This window comes from Triticum aestivum, chromosome 1D, assembly GCF_018294505.1.
Source record: "Triticum aestivum cultivar Chinese Spring chromosome 1D, IWGSC CS RefSeq v2.1, whole genome shotgun sequence".
In the NCBI taxonomy this organism is placed as follows: Eukaryota; Viridiplantae; Streptophyta; class Magnoliopsida; order Poales; family Poaceae; genus Triticum; species Triticum aestivum.
Window position 1 is genome coordinate 84,952,449 of NC_057796.1, and position 12,063 is coordinate 84,964,511.

A 12,063-nucleotide genomic window follows, 5' to 3' on the forward strand; every position below is an offset into this window, starting at 1 on the left:
AGCGAAGTGGGGGGACGGCAAGGCCTGTTGCCGGGTGAAAACGTTTATCTTAAATTGTAACAAGGACTCGCTCCTTGTCGCGGGGTCTACCCACGAACGAAAAACCCGGCAAACATCCCTTTTTCATTTAAAACATCCCACACAGGTACAGTCCATACGGAATGAAAAACATGAGCAAGGGGATTACAAGCTTTAAATTTAACAAGGCCCGAAGGCTTACAGACTAAAAAAGAGATAAGATGCCCGTAATCCCTTTCTTGTCCCTCTCCTCAGGAGGCAGGTCAAGAAGGCTAAAGGGCAAAAGGGGCACCTAGGCGAGCTACGAGCAGCAGAAAGCGCCAAGAGAACACCTCGGTGGCCGCCCACGGGTGGGCCGGTGATGACGGTGCTGGGAAAGGAGCTGGAAGACGAGGCGACAAGACCGTCAATATGCGATGAAGGCGTTGGTGCCCGCGTACTGCGAGTTGACGGCCTTGCCGCCCCCCCTCTTCCTCTTTCGCAGCCTCCCGACTACAGCCGCCCAAGGAGACGGCCCCGAGAAGTTCAAGGAGCTGGCCCCATCCCCGGCAAAACTCTGCCGGAGGAGCGGCCAGGTGCAGATGCTGCTGCTTCCGCACCCGCCCAGGCGCGGGGCATCCGATGCCTAGTCGGACTCGTCCCCGTCATCTGCCCCGCTGTCCTCCTTCGTCACTTTCGCTCGAGGAAGAGCTTCCATCGTCGAAATCTCCGTCGAAGGAGCTCTCCACGCAGCATTTCAGGCGAGTTCCGAAGTCTCCGAAGACCTTGATGGAGAGTAGGCCGTCCTCCATTAATTTGAAGTAGAGGACGAGCCCCGCCATCGGCTGTGGATACGAGCGAACGTCTTCCATCCGTGACGGAGGTACATGACCCGAGGAGCCGGGAATTCGACGTCGACCCACATGCCCCCATTCCCACAGCCCGTGATGTGCAATCTTAGGGATTGGGGCGGGTCACGCTCCATCTCCTGAGCAAACAGGGCGGGAAGACGAAGACGGCGACGCGGAGGCCGGCGCATCCTGATGAAGAACTCGCGGGGATGGTCTCCGACATGGCCTTCTATCGGAAAAGGCGTCATTGGAGGGGGCGAAGCCGGCGTGCTGCCCTGTCCTCCTCTTCCCCGAGCACTGCGACCTCTGCTCCGGCCTCACCCACGGCCTCGCCCCCTCCCCCTTCCCCTCACGGCCGGCTCCACCACCGCGGGCTCAGGAGGAGGAGGGACGCGCTGTCGAGCGGCGACCCTCGCCGCCACCGTCGAAGGACCAGGATTCCCTTTCTCCATGGCGAGTGAAAGGAAGAAGCAGAAGCGAGAGGAGATAGATGACAGAAGAGTGCGGGACGCCATCTCCCCTTCCCCCTCCTTATAAGGGAGCGGGGTCGGGGCTCGGCCGCCCCGCTCGGCCAATCCAGCCACCAGAGGCGTAGGGAATCGGGACCGACCCGCTGCCCCAACAAGCGACGGCTCGGTTTCCCGCCTCCACCGCTTGCCACCCTAAGTGCATGAAGGACGCGTGGCGAACGTGCAGAATCGAGGGGACGGGTGAGGCGACCTCTCCCCACCCCGTGATCATGGGGTGTGGATGCCTTGAAGACCGCGACCCAGCCCCGTGCGGTAAATGAGCCGCGCCTCCACGCCTCCCTCTTTTTATGGGGAAGGCGGGAACCGCCTATTTTACTACGATATGGCGCATGCATGCGGGAATTGCCCCACCCATGCTGCCCACGTCACGCGCACCCCTCCACGCCACGCCGCGCGTGCGGGTCGTGGGAAGCGCCGCGTGCGAAAAGTTTTACCGTGGTAAAAACCGCCCCGCCTGCCCGCGCACTGTTTTGGGCCTGGCCCAACAACGTGTCGCGCTTATGTGTGGCCCAAGCCCGGGGGCTCTTGTCGGTGTACAAAAAGAGGGGTGCGTTTTTGTACCCCTATACCTGTGCACGGGCAGTCGGAGCCGCGCCTACAGTCACGCCAAGCAGAACAGGGGAGGTGAGCCAAGGTAAGACCAAAGCCCAAGATAATAAGAGCAACGCCAAGGCCAAGACCACTAAGAGCAGAGGGACGAAGCATGTTCCCCCGGCAAGACCCTTGCCGGGGCAGCCTCAGCAGCCCCGGCAAGATCCTTGCCGGGACAGCTCGCCCCGCACCAAGAGAGCGAGCCACCCTTGAGCCCACGGTCTCCAACATCACGTTGGGCCAGGGCTCGGGAGGCGCCTCCGTGGTGGCATGCAGATCTTTGCGAAGACATATTCAAGATCAGATGATGATTAGAAGACGACGATCCTCGGCAAGATCCTTGCCGAGGAAGGCCACCAGACCCCCGGCAAGGCCCTTGCCGGGGACGACAGCGTGCCATGGCAAGACCCTTGCCGAGCCACACGGCAAGACCCTTGCCGGGCCACCCAGCAAGGCCCTCACCAAGGACGCCAGCAGGGCCACCGCCAGGCCCACGCCAACCAAGCTTCCACCGCCGTTCACATGCAGCTGCCAGCCCAACCAGCTGGGCGGGCACCTGCATGGCAACATGCAGCTCCCAGGCCAACTCATCGAGCGCCTGCGTGGTGGCATGCAGATCTTCCTGAAGGCTCCGCCACTGCGCCACCTCAGCTGCCTGCCTGCCTACATGGCACCACGCGCCTCACTGGCCAGGGCGCGTGTCAAAGCAAGGAGGAGCATGGACGGACGGGACGGGCCTCGCCCCGTCCCCAATAAAGCAAGGGGACACCTAAGCTACGCATTAAATGCGTCTTGTCCTGTAATACGAGCGATAAGCTCAGGGCACTGTACACCTTACCACCTCCTGTGTGCCACTGTGGCAGCCCCTTCCGACTATAAAAGGAGGCCCATGGCATACTGAAGAAGGATTCGGCTCTTTCGAACCACACACTGACCACAGCTAGTTCGAGAGCTCAGGAACTCTCTGAAATACACCCACCAAAGCAGGACTAGGGTTTTACGCATCCTTGCGGCCCGAACCTGGGTAAATGATCCTTGTGCTGTCTACTAGCCCTGCTCTTCTCGCAACCCCGCGCCCTGGCAACCGTGGTAGGGATTCTTGTGATCCCATAGGTGTCGTTCCACACCGACAGCCGTGGGCCGCAGGCAGGCAGGTCTGGGGACCCCCGTTCCCAGAACGCCGACATATGTGATTTTTTGGAAGAAGAATCAACGCGAGATGATGCCCAAGGGGGCCACGAGGAAGGGGGCGCGCCCCTGACCCTCGTGGCCACCCCGTAAGGTGGTTGGTGCCCTTCTTTCGTCGCAAGAAAGCCAATATCCGGATAAAAATCGTGTCCAAATTTCAGCCCAATCGGAGTTACGAATCTCCCGGAATATAAGAAATGGTGAAAGGCCAGAATGTGAGAACGCAGAAACAGAGAGAGACAGAGAGACAGATCCAATCTTGGAGGGGCTCTCGCCCCTCCCATGCCATGGAAGCCAAGGACCAGAGGGGAAACCCTTCTCCCATCTAGGGAGAAGGTCAAGGAAGAAGAAGAGAATGGGGGCTCTCTCCCCCTCTCTTCCGGTGGCGCCGGAACGCCGCCGGGGCCATCGTCATCACCGCAATCACTACAAGAAAGTTGTTAATACATGACGGTCCTGGTCCATCACAAATCGTCCAAAAACTGTCATGCGTGCCCACCCATGACGGATTAGAAATCCGTCATGTATATCGCGTCATAATTTCACATCTAACCTTCCATGGCGGTTATTGGCCGTGAAGGATCTGCCCCAGGCCCACCCGGCCCAAACTAGGATATGACGGAACAGACCGTCACCGATTTACATGACCTGGAATCAACGTGGACCTAACATGGCGCCTACATGGATCTAACATGGAGGCGAGCATGGGCCCAGTTAGGGTTTTGGCCTAATAATTTCGTTCCAGTCAGACTAATAATTTCATTCCATCCCACCCCCATTTGCCCCTTTTTTAGTCCAGCCTGTTTTATCGATGCATCACAATTTACAAAGACAACAAATTATATTCATTCAAAAAATAGCATTTGTTCACAAGACAATACAAATTTCCTACTATCTGGTCTGATTTTGAAAAACAAAATTAATATCAAAACATCACAAGCATATCTAGAAGGCGCTATAAGCATTTAAAAAAAATCGAGTAACATGACTCCGTTGAAAAAGCACTACTGGGTGATTTTAATCTCTAACACTACACAGCCACTTCCACGCAGCTAATTGGACCCAAGTAATCCTGCTGAAAAACTTTAATCTCCAGTAACACGGACTAACTGCAAAATCTGCAAAGAATCCAAAACACATCAGAATGATAATAAGTTATAACAGCCAGCTCCCAAATGAATACAAAGAGCAATAATTAGTTGATTTTCCAAGCAATCATCTGATGCACACACCACTACTATATTAAGGTAGCATAAAAATGTGGGCAACACACGCTAAGAAAAAGCAGAATAGTAATACTGGAGGCATACTTTCTTCATCAATTAAAAGTAATTATGTTAATAAACTAGCCTTTTGCATGTAATGTGAAATAAAAACCACTCAAAGGCAAGAGCATTTTAGGGAATTAAATGATCCACTTAGTACGATAACCTTCACATCTAGATTAACAACACCTGGGAGTTGTGAAGAACAATGACATATGTTGGAATAAAAAAACATGCATTCTCTAATTTACTGATTAGCCTTCATGGCATACAAGGTACATAATTATCTTTGCCCTCACTTCAGTATGAGATGGTATGAAGAATTGAGATAGAGCATGTGTTGAAATTGTATATATGCCACTTCCTGATTATTATCTTTACTAGCAGGATTACTAGCATATTCTCTATTCCTGATTATTATCTCAATTGCTTTCTACAAAGAGCCCCCACATGAAAATGTATTAAGTATATAATTCAAGGGAATATACCTGATCTCTTTTTTTGTATAGTTCTGGTTGTATACCTAACATTTTAGTTTAAAGATTACTAGCACACCATTAATTAATTATTCTTTCCAGTAGGCTTTCACCAATGACGTGGTGTGAATAATACCGAGAAATAGAGAATATGCTAGGAATAACACTGAAATTTTGAGACTGAACAAATGCACGATGTAGCAGATCGAACACTCTTAAATCTGAAGCGAAAATAATATGCCATCTATTAGGTATCTTAAAGAAAAAGCATGCAATCTTCACTTCCATCGCTCCTTCAGATTGCAATTCTGTGAATACGCATTTCCAGAAATACAATAGTACAAATCCATCACTTCTACTATAATAAGCAAAAAAACTCAGCATCATATAAACTGTTGCTTGCAAACCCCAAAAAGAAGGGAAAACAAAAGGATTATTCATCCAAGTATATTAAGAAGTCAGGCAATAATTGAATAAGACATCAAGGCAGTAATGAAGAAGTCAGGTAATCAATTCTTCTTTCTTTCATTGTTACTTACAATTTTCTTTTTGGAACAGAAGTATGGACACACAAAGTATACTCGGGAGACAAAGAAGGTAAACAAACTACAAAAGTTAATTATTGTTTCCAAGTAACGGCGTCAGCGCCTTTTTCGCCATTTGGACTTTTGACCCATACTGTATGCAGAGCAGAAAACCATCATGGACATTAAAGAGGTACAATCAGGTAGAAGTGGAAGTGAACTGTTGCTAAAGAAAGCCAAGCATGGTTTTCTTGCATTTTTAATTGTTGTTCTGAACATATCCTACTCTCCTTTCGAATAGCCCATGATCTCTACCTGTTAATTGGAGCACGCTAGCGGTAACTCAAATATCTAGACATCTCTTCTACCTGCGACCTTTTTGTATCTAATTTTGTATCTAAACATCTCTTCTACCTGACACAAAGGCCAACCTTTTAGTACCACCTCTCCTAGATTCACACATGAAAAAAATGCATCGTACCTACAAACTGTAAAATGGATTGCCTAGCTCTTGTATATATGATATGTATGTGAATCGGTTCTTGACAGACTATGTCACCGATATATTGAGACTTCTGTTATGTGTTCCCTCCGTCCAGATGTGAAGGACAGGAGAGGCACAATCAATTTTACAACTCAAATATTCTCCCCTTCAAAACATACAGACCACTTCCCCTTATTAGATAAAAGAAATAAACAATCAGCTACATCAACAAAAAGATATTCATATACTTTGCAACAACATATGCTCTTACCTACTTTAGAGAAAAATCAATTTATCAATCTATATGGCGCGGCAGCAAGACGCTAGTATGTTGTATGCGTGCAGAACAGGAACTTGTTCAGAATAGTGACCTGCACTATAGATTGCATTTAACAGTCTTGTTGAACCTGCAGTTTAGATCACGGGTTCAGGGAACTTCTTGTAAACAAATGTAAAGGTTCATTTACTAGCTATCTAGTCATTGAGAATCAAGCTTCTCTGATTTTGAATTTGAATATGTGTGTAATGGGGAGTTTTTTTGCATGCAGACATACATAATGCTACACATAGGCTGCAATTATCTCTCACCAAATTTTGACTCTATTCTACTCTATTCAGCTTGTACTGCCCACTCACAAAACAATAGTTGGGACTATCAATGCCCATGGCTACAGAATTCCTCTAAACAACACTTCTGTACTTGTTAAATTACTCGAATGTAACTATCCCCCGTTTTCTGGAACCAACAATTTTTAAATCTATGATCCATAACTAAAAATGCATTAGTAAACTGCAGGGCCATGCTAGGAAATCGGGAAGGTCTTCCTTGGTATGAATGCACCAAGTGCCTTTTCCAAACTCTGGGTGTTCCTGACATCTTTATGTATTGGGTGAGAATTAGATGGCAGAACCTATAACAATTTGGTGAAAATTATATGTTCAAATACTTACATGAACCTATAAATATTTAGGTTGAATCATTACCTGTTTATTTATATAGATGAGCACGTTCAGTCAGATAAAGCCCATCCTAAAAAAAAAGATGCCGACGGGAGAGAAAGATGGGGTTTGAGGTGCTCACCTGGGCAAGGGAGGGCCTCTAGTGGTCCAAATGCTGCAAAGGAGGTTGCCACAGGATGCACAGCCGCGCCAGAGATGTGGCAGAGGAGGTTGGGGTCGCCGCCGTGCAGCCCAACGCGGGCGAACACACTGAGCTAGGAGAAGCCATCCAGAAGGTGGAGATGGCGCGAGTCCGCGCGGTGTGCAATGGAGCGAAGCCGCCGGAGACGTGCCGAGGATGGACGCGATCTGCAGCCGAAACCCTAGCCACAGGCTAGGCGTCACAGGCGAGCGCAGGGGAACGGGTGCGGCGGATCCAACTGGCTTGGAGGACGAGGGGTCAGAGACCAGCTCATCTATGTGTTGCGCGGTGGTGGAGTCACCGGAACCGGCGGGCGTTGGCTGCGGCGTGAGGGATGCGGCGGATCTGGTAGCTACTGGTGCTGCGAGGTGAGAGGAGAGAAGGGGGGGGGCCAATGGCGAGCAATGACAGGAGGGAGGCGAGGAGATGGTTGGTGGCGGCGATGTGGGAGGGACGATGGGGAATCAGGAGGGGGCTGCGGAGGAGGGAGGGGATGAGGGTTAGGGTTAGCTTTTTATATGGATGAAGTCTAGGCGGGCTTTTGCGGGCTTTGGAGGGCTTGCAGGGCTCTGTCGGGCCGTCCATGACAGTTTCCGAAAACGTCATCAGAAATCCGTCATGGATTAACAGGTTTCTTGTAGTGAATCTACACCAACACCTCCGTCATCTTCACCAACATCTCCATCACCTTCCCCCATCTATCTACAACGGTCCACTCTCCCACAACCCGCTGTACCCTCTACTTGAACATGGTGCTTTATGCTTCATATTATTATCCAATGATGTGTTGCCATCCTATGATGTCTGAGTAGATTTTCGTTGTCCTATCGGTAATTGGTGAATTGCTATGATTGGTTGAATTTGCTTGTGGTTATGTTGCTGTCCTTTCACTACTAGGAAAAGGGCTATAGATATATGGACACTAACGGCGCACCACACATGTGGTGCGCCACTACTATATACTAATGGCGCACCATGTGTTGGTACGCCATTAGTGTCCAAATACTAATGGCGCACCACATCCACAGTGCGCCACTACTAACAATTTTTTTAATTTTATTTCAAAAACTAGTAATGGCGCACCAGGGGATAGTGCGCCATTACTAGTTTAACTAGTAATGGCGCACCACACCCTCGGTGCGCCACTACTAACAATTTTTTTTCAATACTAGTAATGGTGCACCGAGGGGACAGTGCGCCATTACTAGTTTTAACTAGTAATGGCGCACCACACCCTCGGTGCGCCACCACTAAAAATTGGTGCGCCATTACTAGTTTAACTAGTAATGGCGCACCACACCCACGGTGCGCCATTACTAACTTTGCCCAAAAATTCCACCGAATGCACCCCCCCATGGACCGCCTTTTTAGTTTTAGAAAAAAATAAAAGAAAATGATGGAAATGTCAAAAAAATAAAATAAAATAAGTTTCCCATGTGATATGTGGTCTAGTTGTTGGGAAAATTTACAAATATGAATTTCGACTTTATTTGCAAAATCTCTCTGGAATTTGTAAAATGGGCATAACTTTTGCATACGAACTCGGATTAAAAAGTTTTTTATATGAAAAATCATCTACTTGAAAAGACGAATTGAACGGGGGAACCCCATTCAACATCTTCAAAATCCCCAAAAACCTAACAGAACAAAAGATACGGGGCTTTTAAGATCTAGAGGGGGAAAAATGAAACAAATTTCAAACTTACTAGTGGCGCACCATTTGCTAGGTGCGCCACTAGTAACAGGAAAAAATTGGTTTCAAGAAAACTTTTTTTTGGAATTTTTTTTTTTCAAAATATGATACGTAATATGACCAGGAAGTTTGAAATATTTTTTCAAAATTTCATCACACTCATGAACATGAACAAAGTCCTAGACATCAACAAGGTTTAATAGGATTGATATGATAGATATATCAACAAGTGCCTGTGAAGTGAGCTGGTGCTGGGGTTGGATAGAACTGCGAAGTTAAGTGTGCTCGGGCTGGAGTAGTAATTTTTTTTAGTAATGGCGCACTTCTGTGTGGTGCGCCATTACTAAGTCAGATAGTAATGGCGCGCCGTGGGATATACTAATGGCGCACTCCCTGGTGCGCCATTAGTAAAAAAAATCTAATGGCGTGATGCTAGTGGCGCACGTGCGCCATTAGTAGCCAAAACAGGTGCGCCACTAGCAGGCCTTTTCCTAGTAGTGTTTGGTGCCCATAATATGAGCGCGCGCGTGGATCACACCATAGTGTTAGTTGTATGTTGATAGGACTATGTATTGGAGGGTAAGAGTGACAGAAGCTTCAACCTAGCATAGAAATTGATGCATACGGGATTGAAGGGGGATCAATATATCTTAATGCTATGATTGGGTTTTACCTTAATGAACGTTAGTAGTTGCGGATGCTTGCTAATAGTTCCAATCATAAGTGCATAGAATTCCAAGTCAGGGATTACATGCTAGCAGTGGCCTCTCCCACATAAAACTTGCAATTGGTCTAGTAAAGTAGTCAATTGCTTAGGGACAATTTTGCATCTCCTACCACCACTTTTCCACACCCGCTATACTAACTTTATTGTGTCTTTATCTAAACAGCCCCTACTTTTTATTTACGTTCTCTTTATTATCTTGCAAACCTATCCAACAACACCTACAAAGCACTTCTAGTTTCATTCTTGTTCTAGGTAAAGCGAACGTTAAGCGTGCGTGGTGTTGTATCGGTGGTCGATAGAACTTGAGGGAATATTTGTTCTACCTTTAGCTCCTCGTTGGGTTCAACACTCTTACTTATCGAAAGAGGCTACAATTGATCCCCTATACTTGTGGGTTATCAGTGGACTTGCTTAAGGGCTCTAACACGTGACCCTTTCCTAAAAAGATGATGAATTGTAGTTGCAAAGTTGACTGAGAACATAGTTTGTTGGTTTCTAATAGAGGTTTTGCTTTATACTTTGATTGTGTGATGAACTGCTACTTATTCATAGGAAGTATATGATGCAAGTTCTATTATTAAAGTCTTATGTTTAAATTTGTTGCTGTTATAATAATCAACATGATGCTTCTATGTATGTATTTTGTTTTTATTGACACCTCTCTCTCAAAGCATGTGGACATGTTTTTCGATTTCGGTTTTCGCTTGAGGACAAGCGAGGTCTAAGCTTGGGGGAGTTGATACGTCCATTTTGCATCATGTTTTCCTACTGTTTTTATAATGTTTTTATCTATAATAATGCTTTTTGGAGTAATTCTAATGCCTTTTCTCTCATAATTTGCAAGGTACACACCAAGAGGGAGAATTCTGGCAGCTGGAAATCTGGACCTGAAAAAGCTACGTTAGGCTACCTATTCTCCACAACTCCAAATGAGCTGAAACTTCACGGAGATTTTTTATGGAATATTTAAGGAATGTTGGAGCCAATAACTACCAGAGGGGGGCCACCAGGTGGGCACAACCCACCTGGGCGCGCCAGGCCCCCTGGCGCGCCCTGGTGTATTGTGCCCTCCTCGGCCCACCTCCAGTGCCCATCTTCTGGTATATAAGTGCTTTTGACCTAGAAAAAATCAGGATAATACTTTCGGGACGGAGCGTCGCCGCCTCGAGGCGGAATTTGGGCAGGAGCACTTTTGCCCTCCGGCGGAGCGATTCTGCTAGGGGAACTTCCCTCTCGGAGGGGGAAATCATCGTCATCATCATCACCAACAACTCTCCCATCTTGGGGAGGGCAATCTCCATCAACATCTTCACCAGCACCATCTCATCTCAAACCCTAGTTCATCTCTTGTATTCAATCTTGTTGCCGGAACTATAGATTGTTGCTAGGGGGTGACTAGTAGTGTTGATTACATCTTGTAGTTGATTACTATATGGTCTATTTGGTGGAAGATTATATGTTCAGATCCATTATGCATATTAATACCCCTCTGATCATGAGCATGTTGATAGTAGTTACTTTTGTTCTTGAGGTCACGGGATAAATCATGTTGCAAGTAATCATGTGAACTTGATATGTGTTCGATATTTTGATAGTATGTATGTTGTGATTCCCTTAGTGGTGTCATGTGAACGTCGACTACATGAAACTTCACCATCTTTGGGCCTAAGGGAATGCATTGTGGAGTAGTAAATAGATGGTGGGTTGCGAGAGTGACAGAAACTTAAACCCCAGTTTATGCACTATTCCGTAAGGGACCGATTGGATCCTAGAGTTTAATGCTATGGTTAGGATATATCCTTAATACTTTTCTCGTAGTTGCGGATGCTTGCGGGAGGGTTCATCATAAGTAGGAGGTTTGTTCAAGTAAGAACAGTACCTAAGCACCGGTCCACCCACATATCGAATTATCAAAGTAGCGAACACAAATCAAACCAACATGATGAAAGTGACTAGATGAAATTCCCGTGTACCTCAAGAACGCTTTGCTTATTATAAGAGACCGTTTTGGCCTGTCCTTTTCCTCAAAAGGATTGGGCTGCCTTGCGGCATACTTGTTACAATTATCGTTACTTGCTCATTACAAATTATCTTGCTATCAAACTACTCGCTACTTACAGTTTCAGCACTTGCAGACATTACCTTACTGAAAACTACTTGTCATTTCCTTCTGCTCCTCGTTGGGTTCGACACTCTTACTTATCGAAAAGAGCTACAATTGACCCCCTATACTTGTGGGTCATCAAGGAGTCGACGATCATGAAACCCGATGCGGCCGGTGCCTGAAGCCGTTCTGCTTTTATCTTTGCTGAACTTTTTGTTAAGCGACAAGTCCAGCCACTGGGCTTGTAAAGTAAATGTAATGAACTCCGGCTGTGGGCCTTTATTTCTATAATGTAAATATTTTCGCAAGTGTTTGCGCTCGTGCTCTATTCTTGAGCTTTTTCCGTGCGTGCTCCTTTTCTTTGCCCCCCCCCCCCCGCGAGTCGAACAGTCGGGTTCCAGTTTGTGACAAGGAGTTCGGCCTTGGGAAGAAGTGGGCAGTACTTAGGCTTTTTTGAATGTTGAGCGCGAGCAAAACACCCACTGGGCCGGC

At 47.3% G+C, this 12,063-nt stretch overlaps 1 long non-coding RNA gene across 2 annotated transcripts; it reads right to left on the reverse strand.

Moving 5' to 3' along the window:
• Window positions 1-3,979: 3,979 nt before the first annotated feature.
• Window positions 3,980-7,528, reverse strand: LOC123180484 (uncharacterized). 2 transcript variants are annotated; one of them, XR_006491063.1, is made up of 3 exons: window positions 6,988-7,528; window positions 6,178-6,313; window positions 3,980-4,275 (listed from the first exon to the last, which is right to left on the reverse strand). It is a non-coding gene; the product is annotated as an uncharacterized lncRNA (long non-coding RNA). The 2 variants fall into 2 exon arrangements; XR_006491062.1 differs by having other exon boundaries at window positions 3,980-6,313.
• Between the last annotated feature and the right edge of the window lie 4,535 nt (window positions 7,529-12,063).